Here is an 18,067-nt window from a genome sequence, read left to right on the forward strand (position 1 = left end):
ATTTGATGAATACATCCTATAAAAACTTTTACCAGAGTTACAGTGTCTGCAGAGAAGTATCAGATAACTGCAGGATTCGTACAGAAAAATATTATATTTGGGTAGCAGAAATAAGAAGTATATCGGGATCTATCTTGAAACGTGTATGAAAGGTGTTCTGCACATAAGAGAAAGCGCATTCTGTTGAAATCTTCTTAAGCCGATACTCTACAGGAGTCAATTGGACTGTTCTGATTGGCTCTGTTACAGTTTTTGAATGTGAAGGACAGTTGTGAAGTTTTGTCCTTGGGCAACTAATGAAAATGGCCTAAAACCCTTGGATTTCAGTCGAGGAATGAAGGAGTAGCGTACTGGCACGTTGGAACATTACGTTTTAACAAAGAGACACTAACTCCAGGTTGCGAGACACACTGTTGAAATTGCCCCTGGCTGGTCCTGATGAAGGTGGTCTCCATTGCAGTTCTTCCACCGAAACGCGTTGGCCCTTTCCTCTAATTAGATCCAACCTTTGGTTGTACAGTGGACAAACTGGTGCAAAACAACGGGGTGTTTTTTCGGTTGTAGTAGAGTGATGCATGATTAGGATGTGTGATTGAGTGGATGTGTTGTGTTTGTGGTTCTCGACCTGAGCCATAATAACTGTCTTGTTATTTTAAAAAAAAGATATGTTTATCTATTCTGATTATGTAATTATAATATGAATTTTTTGTACATGTATTTAAAGGAAATCACATGAAATACAGTGAATAATCACTTGTTTTCAAATAAGAAAAAAGAAAAAAGAAATTTTTGAATGACAAAAAAACTCTAAAAATAAAAATGAATAAATAACTTAAAAAGTTGTATATGTGATTTATGTATGCCCGTGATATTGGAGGCTTTCCCCATTGATAAAGTGGATATAGGTCAAGAGGGAGTTTTCTTTCTTGTTTCTGGTTATTTCACCCCTCAACTCTCTGACCTTTAAGTACATTTGGGAGGGGGTCCCTACTCTTACTCATGTGATATATGAAATATGACCATCACCAGCGGAGGGCCCACCCAAATATTCGCAGTGGAGAGCTGAAGTCTGTGGCCTCAACATCCCTTCAATATTGACTCCTTATCCTTATCTATGCCATGCTATTGCTAATGGCCACTAATAAGAAGACTAAACAGTAGATTTGGGTCTTTCATTTTTCTAGAACTTAAAACTGTCTGGACAATACCGCTGAGCTACACACAGTATCTGCTCATCACACGCACAGTGCAGTTATGTCACCAATCTACCACTGGAAGCGCAGGCAAATGATGCTCGTGCTTTGGGGGCTTTTCCCACCTGGACTACTGAGGTTCTTTCCCATCACTGAGCGTCACATTCATTTAAACTCTACCCTTCTTCTTTTATGCCTGTGAGATGTCTGTACCAGTCTGACTTCAATGCCATGTGCAGATTTGTCCTCATCTTTCAGGAGCTTGCACTAAAATTGAGGCACAAAGTCAGTCAACCTTGACCCATGCCTGGGATCAGCAACATGACCTGTCCATTGCGTAGGTTCACCAGAGTTATGACACTATAGTGGACTCTAGAGTTGACACTAACTTGGTACAACCTTAGGTTTCTCATCCTACCAGACACTGCAAACTGTTCAGATAGGGATTAACTAGGGAGGCCAAGAAAGAAGGCGGAGCACTGCTGAGTTGGTGCCTTGGAGAAAAAAAAACAGGGCTGGCCTCAGAGGTCACTTTTTGCTCGGTGCTTGTTTTCCACACTTAAAATGAGATATTAGGTGTAGATGTACTATTAAAATAATGTATAGGGAAAAGTCACACCAACACTGCCACTCTGTGGAGAACAATAGACCACATTTTTCTTCAATTTGAACTATTCCCTTAACCCCTTTGGAAATCACCCTTCACCTTGATCAATTACCATGGTACATCTCTTCTCCAGTCAACATACAAACCCTTGACCTATCTGAAATCCATGGACTCACAACCTAACATATTCTCCAGTATAAGTTTGACTTTTTTCAACTCTTGGACATTTCCCTAAGATTATGTATAGGTCTGTACACAAGCATCATTCTGCCTCTCTTCTCTCAGCTTTGCAACTACCAGTGACCCTGAACACAACCTCAGTGCCATTCAAACTGTCCCAATTTGAGGGTATCACTAGGGTACCTTGATGGAGAGGGAGCAGTAGGAGGCACATCATTCTCTTTATTTAACATTCTTATTTAGAGCTTTTATACACTTTAAATTTCAGAAAACGATTGCTTATGGGTAGCGAGGGAGAATTATCAGAATAATTTCAGAATTGCTTAGCAGTGGCGGGGTGCTTCAGATAAAACAACACATTTGGAACCACATTTCCTGAACTATTACAGAGTTTGAGAGGAGAACATGTAATTAGTTCAGTAAGAAAGGAATAGAAGGGGTTTTAACAGTTTCCTGAAGGTCATAAGGGTTTATTCTTTGTGCATACAAACAGATAACCACTGCCAAAGTAAAAGACTGTTTTTGCAAAAGAGATATTCCAAATTAGGAGGACTTGCTTTTAAGAGATACAACTTCTAAGGCCCAGACCCCTCGAGATCAGTAGCAGGATGGCAGGCAGCATATTAGTAGTAGTACAGTCATCCAGGTCATCCTTTTCTGTTCTTTCTCAGTACTACTTCTCAATTCCCTGCCTTGTGAGAAAGTGGATTGTTATTTGGAGGAGATGTGATTCCTTATCATGTAATTCAGTACCCAGTCTAGTTAGGCCCAAATAATTTAAAGCTGAGCTCAATCCTTGGTTAGGGGTGGGTGTAACTAACAGAGTTTCATCCGCACAATTCCGCAAAGTTAAATAAAAACTCAGCGAGATTCCGTGGAGATCCACGAGCGGGTGGAATTCGGCACATCGTGCACCTTGTGCTTATTTTTAGAATCAGGTTCTATGCTGTAAAATCAGCATGAACGACACCACGCATGATCCCAGAAAGCACTGCTTCTTTCTGTCACTCGAATAGATCATCTACTCGAGCAGCAGCTTTCTCAGCGAGAATGGTTGTGACCTGCAGCGACTGCTTGCGTTGAGAATTCTCTCTGGGAGACATTCTAGCAGCAGGAAATCACACTGGGGGATGCAAATTCTTGACCTCACAAGCCAACTTAAGGTTGGCGAGCCCCAAGCAAGAAAAACTCTGCCATGTGGTGGTTGGCAGAGTTTTGCCAGAGCTCCACATGACAAGCAGAATGCAGAGTTGGCAAAACTCAATAAACTTCGATGACGGAGCGGAATTGTTCACTCACCTCTACCACAGAGCAGACAGGTTTAACATAGGAGAAGTGTGTAAAGCATTTATCAGTAACAGAACATTTAAATTCCAAAGTCAATAGCGACAAGATAGGCCTCCCCACAGTCTATGCAACCATCTGACATAGGTAGGCGTTGTTGTCTTCCTCCAATGAGAAAGGATATTTTGTAAAGCCGCCCCCAGTGCTAATGCCATCTGTTTCCCCTTTCTTGATCTAAGCGGGAAGATAATGGGGTTGGGCAAGTCTAAGTACAGTGTAGGATGGGAAGCAAGGTATTTGAGTTTGGAAATGGGAATCAATGTCGTCCAAAACCTGTTGCCAATAATGTGACAGCTGGGTGCACTTCCATTGTAGATGGGTCAACGTACCCAATGAACCACAGGCCCTCCATCATAAGGGGCTACGTGCAGGATTCCCTCTGTGAAGCCGTGGAGGTGTCAAATACCAATATGTTACTATTTTTGTTGCAGTTTCTATGTTAGCGACACTGTGTGCAGAATGGCGAACCCTGAAGTAGATATCCTGCCATTCTTTCTGCGATAACGTTCTGCCCAGTTCCCCCTCCCATCTCTGCTGACCAGGTGTTTTCTTAGTACTGGGACCTCTGCAGATTAGTTTGTAAAGGTCCGTCGTAAGTTGAGCATCTGAGAGTCTTGTGAGTAGCCATTTCAAATGACGTAAGTTGTCTCTCTGCTCCCCCTCATACCTCTGGCACAAGTACCTAATGCCTAATCTGTTGATAATGGTAGCGTTCTTTTTCAGGGAGATTATGCTGCACCCTTAGGTCATTAAAAGGCAACGGCCCTTCCACATCGAAGAAGTGTCCTACTGAACGGCAACCTGCTTTTGACCACTGCGCAAAGTTAACTGCATCCATTCCCGGAGTGAAGTCGGGATTGTTGACTATAGGCATGATTGGTGAGGGAAATGTAGTGAGCCCTCGTGAGACAGCCACCCTTTCCCAAGCCAACATGGTGGAATGCGTCACCTTGGATAGGTACAAATTACGCGGTCTGACCGATTTAGTGAGGAAGGGGACCCCCCACATTGGTTGCTTAGCTAGCGCCCTGTCCATGAACAGCCAGTCCTTCTCGGACTCTGGCCAAGACCATTCGACCAGAGCACGCAACTGCACTGCCCAATCGTATTCCTGCAAATATGTAATTGCCAGTCCCCCCTCGGTTGGTGCTCTGTAGCCTAAATCTCTGCGCATCCTGGGCCTCTGGTCCCGCCAGATGAAGCGTTCTAGATCCGTCTGCGAGGCGTACAGCACCCCTGAAGGAGGGGCCACAGGGAGGGCGTGGAATATATATATGATTTTAGGTAGTACTATTATTTTAATGGCTGCGACACACCCCAGCCAGGACAGCGAGTACGGTCACCATCGACGGAGGCAGCTGCGGATCTGCCGCAGCAATGCTGTGAAGTTCAAGGAAATTGTGCTTTGAATGTTACTTGTAAATTGCATACCCAGGTAGGGATTATAATCCTGAGCCCATTGAAGGTAGTGTGCGCGTTTAAGGGAGTTCAAAATAGCAGGACCGAGAGTCAGACCTAGAGCCTGGGACTTACTGACATTCATCTTGAATCCCGATGCATGTGCAAAGCGTTCAAGCTCTGCCAACAAGGAGGGCAGCGACTGCTCTGATTGCCCCAGGGTGGCCACCACACCATCAGCGTACAGACTGATTTTGTGGTTCTCTCAACCAAACTTTACTCTGGAGATTGAGGGGTCCTCACGCACCATTTGAGCCATGGGCTCCATGTATAGAGCGAATAAGAGCTGTGAGGGAGGGCACCCCTGTCTCATCACTTGTTGGAATGGGAAGGGGGCCGAGACTAGTCCATTCACCCGGACCAGTCTAATATGGTTGGTGTAGCTAGCAATGACCCAATTGACAAAACGTGATGTAGGCTAGCTTTGAGTTAGGGCCAGTGTACCCTATCAAACGTCTTCTCAGCATCTACTGAAAAGACTATGCGCTCACCCTGGAAACACTCCGATTTATCTATTATATTAAGTAGGTGTTTAGTGTTGTCAGAGCACTGGCATCCCGGTACAAAACCAGACTGGTCTGGGTCAAGTAGCCCGGGAAGGCAGGAGGAGAGCCTCTGCGCCAGAATCCCTGTGAATATTTTAAAGGTCTACGTTAAGAAGGAAGATAGGGTGGTAGGATGCGCCCTTCCGCTTGAACTTTGCCGGTTTAGTTATGACCGTGACTAGCGCCTTCAGCATCTTGGGCGGAATAGGAGAGGACATACCAATTGAGTTGAATACCCTCACTAGCAGTGGGGCCAGGGATGGTACAGAAGGCCTTATAAAAAAGGGAGGAGAATCTGTCCGGGCCCGGAGACATAAGGGCTTTTAGTCGATATATGGCAGATATAAATTCTTCGAGTCTGAATGGTGCTTCGAGGTCCTCCACCTGACTAGGAACTAGCCTGGCGGTGTTTACACCCTGCAGATATTGCCTAGGTACCTTTCAGGGAGTTCCTAAGCTTTGTACAAAGATGCATAATATTGTCTAAAGCTATCCGCAACGCCCTGATCGGTGGCCTGCTCCTACCCAGAGTGCACTATAACCATTGAGACCTTGGATAATTGCTGCTGCAACCTCAGCTTGTTGGCTAAAAGTCCCCCACATCTGTCCACCTTTAGAATAAAATGCATGTCATAGACGCAAGACGCAGTGCAGCGTGTTCGGCCCTAACGATGTCCAAGCCTTCCAGCTGGGCCCTCGCTACCATTAATTGCTTCCAAACCCTGGGAGCACCAGTTCTTTGGTGTATTGGCTATGGTTCTACCACCTCGTCTGTGAGTTGCTCCCTCTTTTCTCTCCAGGATTTGTTATCATGCGCAGATATAGCTAAAAATTCCCCCCCGACAACCGCTTTCAATGTATTCAACAACATGGCAGTGGGGTGCCCGGGGTATAATTATTGGCCAAGTAATCCAATATAGCCTGAGTTATACTCTGAACCACCATGGGGCGTTGTAACATCGTATCTCTTAACCTCCACAGCCGCCGAGTAGGGCGTGGACAAGCGAGGTCTAAAGATATGTGAACTGCCGATTGATCCGATAGTACTCAAGGAAGTATCTCGACCTGTTGAGTTTGTTGGGATATTGCGTCAGTGATCAGTATGTAATTGATTCTGGCATATGTCTTGTGAGGGTGGGAGTAGAACGTGTACTCTCTTGACGTCAGGTGTCGGACCCTCCATATATTTGTTAATCCCGTCTCCTTTAGTATCTGTCTCCCTTTTTCAGTGATGGCCCCAGAATTGCCATACCTCTGGGGCAATCTATCCATATTATGATCAAAGACAAGATTGAGATCATCTCCTATGATTAGTGATATGTCTGGGGATTTGCCACTCCTTTTACCACCTCGTAAAGAAACTATTCCTGGCCAGAGTTTGGGCATAGTTTACGCAATGGTTAGTGCATGTTGGCCCAAAGTGAATGTATGCGCCAACAACCTGCCCTTAATTTCTGTCTGTTTGGGATCTATTTTACCTTGGAAGGCCACTTAAACTAAAATGGTGACTCCAGCTGTTTTGGCCAAGTGGGAAGAGAATAGCTGGTGGGGAAATGCCCTGTCCCGAAACCTGTGAGTGTCTTGGGGCAGTAGATGCGTCTCTTGAAGGAGGCAAAAGTGTGCATCAGAGTTTTCAAGAAATTAAAGGATGGCCCGCCACTACAGATGGGCTGTTAAGACCTTTTACATTAATTGAGTTTATTTTAAGGAACATAGCCATAGGGTAAATTCGTAGGTGTGCCTAGGGTGATTGTAATGCCATGGTCAGTACAAGGGTCAGGGTCACTAAAGGGTGGAAGCCTGTCTGGCAAGCGGGGGCCATCCCCAGTGCAATAACCTCAGTACAGATGGCTTGTGGTGGAGGGAGGAGAGAACCTACAAAACCCAAAAACGCAACCCCAACAAGTAAACATGAAACTTCGAACATTTTGATAGTCCTGGGTGGTCAACCCTATGGAAAGGCGTAAGCTGTCAGCAGGATCCATCCTGCCTCCCCGCTCTGCCCATGCCTCATGCAGTAACGACCATGGAGTGTACAATGGCAAGCTGTTGCATCAATCTCCCCATCTGTTCAGCCTGGCCAAACTCCTCCTAGTCCGCATTAGCAGTCTCTTCTTCCAGGGAGGCAATGACGCCTGCTTCACTTTGGCGATAGTCTCAGGGTCCGCTCGGAGACAAAATGAGTATTGGCCAACTCTCGTCCAGCCTTCCGTTTGAGATTAGCGGCGTCTGGACCCTGATTGCGTAGGTATGTTCAGGTCTTCATCAGCCAGGCCAAGCAGCTTCTTGGCATCCTGCAGGGATCGAATCTGGACGAGTGAGCCCTCACATTTGAAGATTAGGCAAAAGGGATTACCCCAAGCGTAAGGGATGTCTTTGAAGCACAAATGGGAGGTGATCAGCCCAAACTCGTTTCTTTTTTGCAGGGTAGACACAGCTTAATCTTGGAAGAGATGGGGCTTAATAGATCTGAATTTGATTGGATGCTCGGCTCGCGCCTCTCGGAGGATACTTTCTTTAAACTGAAAATCATGCACAAACGTGAGTCGGGGGAGCCATCTCTGCTCTCTTCGGGCCCACGCGGTGGGTTCTGTCCAGTTTAATCTGTTGCTCTGGCGGGGAACCCAGGATGAAGCTGAAGAGCTCCTCCTCAAAAGCCTTGATGTCTTGTCCTTCAGACCCCTGAGGAACATCTCTGAACATCTCTGATCTGTATGTTGCTCCTCCAGGAATGGTTTTCGAGGTCTTCAGCGTGAGCCTGGAGGTCCAATTGTTGATCCAGCAGGCGGATGAGCTCTTGTTGGAGCTGTTCTATCTCCTCATCTCTTGTTGTATCCTGTGTCTCCAGTGTGTCTATCGTATCACCCAGCGGTCTCTCTGTGTCTCCCGCAACTCCTGGGTCACCTCCCTCTTCATGGTGTGAATGTCGTCTTCCAGGGAAGCAAATAGGGACTCCAAGAAGGCTTGTGTGATCAGGCTATCAGCTTTCCCTGTCTCTGTGTCTGCGGGACCACCAGTTGTGGAAGAGTGAGTCTCAGCGCTCCCGGTATCAGACCTGAGGCGGAGATCTTTGACCGACTGGTCTTTCTTGGTTTCGGTGAAAGCCATCTTGATTAGTGCTACTCTCAGACCCAGGAGGTGCACTGTGAGGCACAGCGGGATGTGATGATTGTCCTATATCTTCTGTCCTGTTACCACGGATGCCCCACAGCTTCTGGACACTCTGGATTGTGAGGCAGCTCCGCAACCGGAACCTGGTGCAAGGGACTTCACGTCTAGCCCAGGGACTGTGTCAGGCTCACAGGCAAGGTACGGAGACAAAATATCGAAATTAAAATATCGATATACAATAATATCGATGTTTTAATTTCGATGGTATAGAATATCGATGTGCAATAATATCGATGGACAGAATATCGATTTTAAGGTATCTATGCTACTAATATCGAAATTTTGTTTAGTGTTATGTATTTTAATTTTGTTTACATTTTGCGTTTTAGTATCAGAGCGGGTTGTGGATTTATAGGGGTATAGGGTGGGAAGTAATTTAATTATAATTAATTAATTATTATGTTTTAAAAAAATATATTTTTGATTAATAATTAATTGTTAATTAATAATTAATTGGTAACTAATTATTATTAATTAGTTAATTACATTAATTAGAGTTAAAGTAGTAATATTCTTTTTTATTGTTAATTAATAATTAATTGGTAATTAATTATTATTAAGTGATTAAATGATAATTACATTTTTTATGTGATTTATTTATGTGTAGTGGGTTGTGTGTTTATAGGGGAATAGGGCGTGAAATAATTAAATTTAATTAATTAAAAAGATTGTATTTATTTATTGGTATTTATTATTAATTAATTGTTAATTAATTAATTGGTATTTAAAAAAAATATATTTTATAATATTAATTATAAAGAATGTATGAATACATTTGGTTTATTCTTGTAAATATCTTGTTAATTAATTATTAATAGGTAATTAATTATTAATTGGTAATTATTATTTGTCAATTAGTTAATTTATAAAAAAAAATATTTTAATTATTTATTTCACCAATACTGCAGTAACACTTCTTCAGTATGCAATAATCAAGCATTGACATATAAAGCATCTGCAAATCCCCATTTCCACTTTAAAATCCACTTGTAAGCATGAAACAATCATACCATTATTTGACATTTGCACATTTATGCTGCAGATTTACATCATCAATATTTATCCAGGACATCTGGTATACCCTTCTAATTGAACCCCAGAGGATCAGCGGTACCTTTTTATGTGGGGTTATTTGACCAGAGCTCCACTCTGGTATGTCTCTACCAGTGCTGCTCCTCGCCCCCGCCCTACACCTCCCCAGAATCATCTTTATGTTCTTGCAGATAGTCCACGAGTGGTTGCCAAAAATCCTTCAGTCTGGAGGCCGGAGGTAGTTCCTCCTTGTTTCCTTACAATATATCATATCTTTTATCCAATCTTTGAGCCTGGGCGGTCTTTTGCTACCCCATTTAATAGCTATACGTCATTTTGCCAGTAAGAGCGCCACCGCTAACAGTGTTCTCCTCCTAGTCTGTTTAATCTTGAAAGTGCCTAGCAGGCATATCAACAGTGAGTTTGGAATATGTTCCTTTAACATGTGTGTAAGTGCAGTTGTCACTTTTAGCCAGTACTCAGTGAGGACAGGACAGGCCCATGACATATGTAGGAAATCGGCTTGGGGCGCCTGGCACCTCTGACATTTATCGTCTGCTCTAAGACCGTACTTATGCAGCTTGGCTTGTGTGTAGTACGTTTAGTGTATAAATTTAAAATGTATTATGCGCAGGTTGCAATTGGACGTGAGTAGGTTTATTTGCGCACAGCTATAATTCCATTTGTCTTCTGATATAGTCATGCCCGTTTGCTCTTCCCACCTTAGTAGTGATCTATTTGTGTCCCCCGTCTGTTCGTGTTAGGATGCCGTATACAGTCTAGTAACTAATTGCAAGCGGGTCGGCGCTGGTAATAAGATTTGTAAGGCTTGTAGTGTTCGCGGTTCATCCGGGAATGTTTCCTACAGGTCTTTAATCGCTGCTCTCAGTCTGTGATAGGCGAACATCTTTAGCGGTGCCTGGTGGGCACATAACGCCGGGCTCTAGAGGGATATAAACTTATTTTGTGGAAACACCGTGCTCATTGTTCGGAGACCCATGTTTCCTAGTTCTCTAATCATCCCCTGCTCACATGTGACTGACAGTTTGGGATGGTTTGCCAGTGGGAGTGCCGGTGCATATAAGGGTAGCTTGTTCGCTTTTGTTGCCAGTGCGTGCCATGCACTTGACGTGCATTTGACTGGTTGAATTGTGTCATTGTTGTAATAGCTCACCGTGTCTGTAATATATTGCGTCAGTTTTTTCGGATGTATGCTATCCGTTTCCACCACTATGTGAGGTATATATGCATGCGGGTGTAGCCAGTAATGTGCGTGTTGTGCCTGTGCGCAGTAATAGTATAGTTGTAGGTCAGGAACTGCGAAACCTCCCTGGTGGTAGGGTTTTGTGAGAGTTTTCCAGCCAACCCTTGGTTGTTTCCCTGCCCATGTGAGTCGCTGTAGCACCGTGTGTAACCTGCTGAAAAACACTTTCGTGAGCGACACTGGGATGTTCCAAAAGAGGTACAGGAATCTGGGTAATATTATCATTTTCTGTTTTGCGATTCTGTCAGCTATCGACAGCGGAAGTTTAATCCATTTTTCTACATTGTCTTCCAGTTTGGACATGGCTATTCCATAGTTTTCTTTAAGCACTACCTCTGGTTGGCTGTGTACCCATATTCCCAAATATTTCACCTGGCCCGTCTCCCATGTTAATGGGTAGTCTAAGGTGGGTCGTAGGGTCTCTGTCGTCAGCGGTATCACCACCGATTTGTCCCAATTTATACTGAGGCAAGCGTATTGTTCATATTTTATATATTCTCTTATCAGTGGATTCAAGTTTGTCTCTGGGTACCTGGTGTACAGTACCATGTCGTCCGCGTAGAGCGAAATCCCTATAGGCCGGATGGAGAATTGCAGCGCTGATTCTGGGTGTTTTTGTCTGATTTTGCAGGCCAGTGGTTCTACTATGAGTGTGAATAATATAGGGGACAGTGGACATCCCTGTCTAGTTCCGCGACTTATGTTCATGCTGTTTGAGGTGCTACCGTTAATCCGTACTCTCGCCTTAGGCTCATTGTATAGTAAAGCTATCCATTTTAGAAATGAGGGCGGGAACTCCATTCTAGTCAGGACCGAGAACATGTACTCCCATTCCACCGAGTCGAACGCCTTCACTGCGTCTAATAGTACTGCCGCAGCTGGTAGACCCGGGTCCATACTGTGGTACATTGCGAATATTGTTCTTAGGTTTTGTGTTGTGGATCTGGTGGGGATGAAGCCTGCCTAATCTGGGAGCACTAGTGATCCCAAAAGCAATTGTATTCTAGTGGCTATCACTTTCGCTAGGATTTTAATATCAATGTTGATAAGGGAGAGAGGACGATAGGATTAGCATTTTGTAAGATCCTTCCCAGGCTTAGGGAGTGCTATCAGCAAGGCTTCTCTTAAAGTCTCTGGGAGGATCCCCTCTTCATACTACTGCTCGTACATCTGGGCTAAGTGTGGTAGCAATAAGTCTCTGTATTCCTTATAGAATTCGCCCGGTAGGCCATCTAGTCCAGGGGCTTTGTTATTTGGCAGTGAGTTTATAGCGTCCTTTAGTTCATCTTCTGTTAGATGGTGTCCTAGGAAAGCTCTGTGTGTGTCTGATAGCCAAGCTAAACCTATGTCATGTAGGTAATCATGTATTTCCTGTCTAGATTTGGTGATCCTTGTGGTATAGAGTGTGGAGTAAAAAGTCTGAAAACTATCTAAGATGGTTGGAGTATCGTAGACTGTTACGTCTCCATCCGTTGTAATGTGTGCTATTTGAGTGGTATGTCTCATTGCTTTAAGCTTGCTCGAGAGCACCCTCCCCAGTCTGCCACCCTCCCCTTATGCCCTGGCTTTGTAGTGTTTTGACATGTATTTGATTTCTGTATCCGCAAATTTGTGATAAGTGTTGATTTTGCGCCGTATGTCAGCTTGAATGGATTGTTGCTGTGTGTCTGCGTACTCGGTTTCCAACTTTTGGATGTCCTTCTCCACCATGGCTAATTGCTGCCTAATGTCTTTGAGTATGCCAGCATGCTTCCCAATGCAGTGCCCCCTCATTGTAACCTTGAAAGCTTCCCATAGTGATCGTGCGCTGTCCACCGACCCCATGTTAATCTGGAAAAAGTGTATGATAGCTTGGTTCAATTCGGTTTTAAAAACTTGATCTTTTATTGCGGGTGGCTGGAGACGCCATGTAAATTGCCTCGGTGTGTGTATGGGTAACGCGAGGGCCATTCGCACCGGGGAGTGATCAGATAATTTCTTGGGCAGGTGTTCCACACTTGTTACCCAATTGCTGACCGTACAGGTGGTGAGCCAATAATCAAGCCTCGGCCATGTGTTATGCGTCAGCGAGGTGCATGTGCCTTCCCTAGTGCCTGGGTGTCGCAGCCACCATACATCCACCAGCTCCCATTCAGCTATACCATCCTTTAAGGCTCTGGCAGACCTTCGGCCGTGTCTATCAGTTCCAGCTGATCTATCCAGTGTTGGGTGTAGGCATGTGTTAAAATCGTCCCCCCCCATATTATATTTGTCGGTTGTGAGACTCTTATTTTGGAGCAGATGGTCTCAAAGAATTGAGGGTCATCCGTATTAGGGCCATTTCCTGAGACTATCGTGATATCTGTGCCTCCGAAGTTGCCGCGCAAAATAACAAACCGTCCCTGGTCATCACTTTCCGCATCTTTGAGATTGAAGGGGATGTTGCGTCCAATCAAGAGCAGTACCCCTCTAGCATAATTTGAATACGAGGCCGCTATGCGCAGCTGGGCCCATCTGTATCCAATCCTGCATTCACGCAGGGGGGTTATGTGTGTCTCCTGTAGGCAGGCCACATCTACCTTGTGTCTGTCTAGATATCACTTTTCTAATCTTACGTGGATCTTGTAGTCCTCTCACATTCCAAGTAAGGAAGGTCAGTGTCCTGGTCTGCCTTAGATTATCTGCCATAGTGTTCTGTTATTCGTGCAAAGTAATCCTGTGGTTCTGTAGGGATGCAGAGCGCGTTTAGCAAGATGTCTCACATTGCAATCAACCTTGGCTGTCTGGTGAATTTTATGTTTACTCCTCCCCCCTCCCCCCTCCCACTTCATCTTTCCCCCCACAACGAAGACATATTCCCCACCCTTTGCTTAACTCAACCCTACCCCAAAAAACAATAACAGTTGTGTTATACACAGGCGGGCTAAAGCTGCCTCGACTCAACCCCCTGATGAATTGCACCCATGGGGGGGGGGGCCCTATTTAACATGTATTTGCACTAGCTAAGTGCACTCCAATCCCGCTTCTTGATGTTTAGTAGTCAGTGTGATATAGCAACTCACTTTACAAGTAACATTAACAACATGCGATCTTGTGTCACCACCCTAATTTGGTTTTCAACAAACATATCAATGTCTCAATTGGGACTTATCTGGTGCACTGCACTGTGTGTTCCGCACGATTTGTTCCAACTAGCGCACAATCTTGTCTCTGTGTCCTGTCGTGCACCAGTGTCTTCTTCCCCTACTTTCATTTTGCGTATTATGTATTCTGTTGCCTCACACCGAGTCACATTGCCTCATTTTCGTTACCACACCTGCTTAACGTCGATGGCTATGTTTGTTCCAAAGGTAATTACTCCACATCGGGCATGGCTTCTCTTTCCTGGAGTCTGTCCCGCGGCGATCGTCTTCACTCTCCTCTCGATTTCTTTCAGTTGCAGGTATTTCATAACATCTTTGGGTTCATTAAAGATTTTTGTGGCACCGTCATCTGTGATCTTTAGACGTGCAGGATATAGCATGGCGTATGGGATTTGTAGCTCACGCACTTTCTGCTTTGCTGTTCCGTACTTTTATCTCCCTTCCTGTATTGTTTGGGTGAAATCCGGATACAGTGCTACCTCCATGCCTTCATGGCGCAATGACCCCAGTTCTCTCGCTTTTCTCAGCGCTGCATCCCTGTCTCGATAGTTCAGTATTTTGGCGATTATGGGCCTCGGTCTGGTGCCCACCGGAGGCTTAGGGGCCAGGGATCTGTGTGCCCTTTCTATGAGAAACACCTCTGAGAATGTGTCCCTTCCCAGGAGCGTTATCAAGAGTTGCTCTACGTATTTCTCCGTTGGGCCTGTATTTGTGGTTTCTGCAATTCCCATAATGCGTATGTTGCTCCTTCGAGATCTGGCTTCCAAATCCTCGGTTTTAGCAGCCACTGCCGCCAGTTGTTTGTCTATACCTTCTTGTTTTGCGGTCAGTTGGTTGTTAGTGTTAGTGTTCCACATCTGATATTCTCCTTTCCGCCATGTCAATACGTTCGGTATGTCGATCTAGTCTCTTAGACATGCGGTCCACTCTGTGTGTGAGCGTGTTGATTTTTCCATCAATGTTAGATAACGCTGTCTGTATGGATTGAAACATTGATTGTACATTTTCGGTTGGGATTCCTCCTGTTTGCGACAGTGCTGACGGGAGCACCTGCTGATCCGTCTCAGACTGCTCCGGGGCCTTTTTTGACGCCTCAAAGTTTCTTTTTGGCTGATTTCTATCCGGTTTACCCATTATGGCAGTTGTTTGGTTTCTGCGCTATGTTCTCCACCAGCTAGTATATCGCGTCTTTTTTTCAGCTGTGATGGTTCCCCACTGAGTTTAGGATGCCCTGGGCTGTGTGTGGGACCTGGCATTTTTTCTGGCCTCCCTCAGGTTGTGTGTCCTGTAGTGGTCGGTTTTGTTTGTTAGGAGCACCTTACTTGCTTACGCCTCGTTCCCCCAGTTGTTGCGGCCTCGGTAGGTTCGCTCTCTCAAAGTGCAACGCGGTGCCTGAATTTTACTCTCTTTGCCTCCACACGTTATCCTCTCACATGCACCTTTGCGTTTATCCTCTTTGCCACAGTGTACTGTGCGCTGCTATGCTGTGCGGTGTGGTGCGCCCTGAAGTTCGTGAAGCACTCCAGCTTAAATCATATGGCCTCCTCTCCCACCGTTCTCGAAGCTCCTGCGTTAGTAGTACCCTGAGGGGCAAGTTATCCTCTGTTGGGCACTTATTTTTACACCAGTCGACTACCCGGTCTGAGCAGTATGCTGCGGACCCCCTACGCTTTGGATGCCCTAGTGCCTGATTTTGCGCTCTTCCTATGCCGACCCGGTGTCTGCTTGCTAGCTGTTTCATTTGGGCCCTGCCTTTGCGCTCCCACTAGGGCCCAGGGCTGCACCGCGTCTTTCCATGTATTTGCCGATATACTCTGCACCCTTCCGTTATGCGTGATTCCAGTTTTGCCTCATAAAGGTAATTTGGGCCTCATTCAGCCTAGGTCGCTACTGCCCCTTTGTTGATCTCAGGGAGGAGAGGGGATCGTGGTGGTGCGCAGTAGTCCCGTACCTGCTCCAGAGCAGTTATGTCTCGCGCTCCGATTGCCGGTTCCAACGCACGGCTCTGGCCGGCGTGCGTGTGTTACGTCTCGGCCTGCGTCCCTGCCCCAGGCCGATGCTACTCGTCTTTCGGAGTTCAGCAGGCCTCTTCAGCTTTGGAGTTCGTAACTCCTTCGTAGAGCATTTTAGCGGGTTCCGCTTTTCGTCGAGTGTATCGGAGGCGGTTATGGAACTTCGGTATCTGTGTCGGGTTGAAAATGCCTATTTTCGTGCAGGATGAGGATGATGTTTTAGGCCACCTCGAGGAGCTCGCTTAAAGCGCGGCCATCTCGTGTCGTGATAGCTCTGCCCCCCAATTAGTTAATTTATAATTACATCAATTTAATAATATTAATTGTTAATAATTGATTAATTGATATTTATATTAATTGTGTTTTTTTGTATGTGTAGTGTGTTGTGTGTTAAAGGGGGAGTAGCGTGGGAAGTAATTTTTTGTGATTTAAGTAAATATTAATTATAAATATTTGGTATTTAGTAATATATTTTTGTAAATAAAATATATCTTTTTTTTGTTAAAAAAAATATCTAATTGATAAGTATGTTAATATAACGTTTACGCTATCCTGCGCTTTTGCTACTATTGCACTCTCTGGAGTGGGAATAGTAATTTTTACCCCTACGCTATCCAACGCTTTCCCTACAGTTGCACCCTTTGGAGTGGGAATAGTTACTTTTACCCCTACGCTATCCAACGCTTTCCCTACTGTTGCACCCTCTGGAGTGGGAATAGTCATTTTTACCCCTACGCTATCGAACGCTTTCCCTACTGTTGCACCCTTTGGAGTGGAAATAGTAATTTTTACCCCTACACTATACAACGCTTTCCCTTCTGTTGCACCCTCTGGAGTGGGAATAGTAATTTTTACCCCTACGCTATCCAATGCTTTCCCTACTGTTGCACCCTTTGGAGTGGCAATAGTATTTTTCCCCCTACGCTATTCAACGCTTTCCCTACTGTTGCACCCTCTGGAGTGGGAATAGTAATTTTTACCCCTACGCTATCCAAAGCTTTCCCTACTATTGCACCATATGACGTGGGAATAGTAACTTTTACCCCTACGCTATCCAGCGCTTTCCCTACTTTTGCACCCTCTGGAGTGGGAATAGTAATTTTTACCCCTACGCTATCCAACGCTTTCCCTACTGTTGCACCCTTTGGAGTGGGAATAGTATTTTTTTTCCCTACGCTATCCAGCGCTTTCCCTACTGTTGCACCCTCTGGAGAGGGAATAGTAATTTTTACCCCTACGCTATCCAGCGGTTTCCCTACTGTTGCACCCTCTGGAGTGGGAATAGAAATTTTTTCCCCTACGATATCCAACGCTTTCACTACTGATGCAATATGTAGAGTAAGTATATATATTAATTTATATGTAGTTTTACATTTATTTTAAATGTATATGTATTAGTTATTATTTTTTAAATATGTTTTAATGTTTATATCTATAATTTGTTAAATTATATGTATTTTTAAATTATTTTTACATTATTATTAATACATTTAAAAAAACTATATTTTTTACTTCGATATTTTTGTACTACGATATTTTTGATGTCGATATTTTTGCTTCAATATTTTTGTATGTCTATATTCTGTCTGTCGATATTATGTCATAGATCCCACAGGCAACCTGTGTGATGGCTCTACGTGCAGTCTCTAATGTCCGGACTCACACAGGTATGGGGATGTGGGGCATCACGCTTCCTCCAGGCATACAGGAGGACCAGTGCTGGCAGTTACGGGCCCCACATGGAACCAAGCTCACTCGCCTCCCAGGTCTCCCCACTGCACTTCTCAAGGAGAAGAGGGGGGCAAGGTAAGTGTTTCTCTCCTCACCTGTGTCCACTCTTGGCCCCTCTCCGTCTCAGCTCCCTCCGGCCGACCAGTTCCTTGATCCCTTCTCACTTCCTCACACAGGAGGTGGAAGAGGTCTGCCGCCGCCTCGCCTGCTCAGCCCCAGGTCACATCGGCGGGCCCGCCACTCCGCTGGTTACGCTGAGTCAGAGCAAGTTCACTCGCACCCTGATCCGGGATAGAATCTAGGCCTAAGCTCCAACCAGTTGGCCTGGGGGTGTCTCCCTCGATCGCAGCTCCCAGTAAGGCTCGAGGTCTTTGGCCCCGACAGGACCCAGCACAGTGTTCATTGTGG

Source organism: Lissotriton helveticus, chromosome 2_1, assembly GCF_964261635.1.
Source record: "Lissotriton helveticus chromosome 2_1, aLisHel1.1, whole genome shotgun sequence".
In the NCBI taxonomy this organism is placed as follows: domain Eukaryota; kingdom Metazoa; phylum Chordata; class Amphibia; order Caudata; family Salamandridae; genus Lissotriton; species Lissotriton helveticus.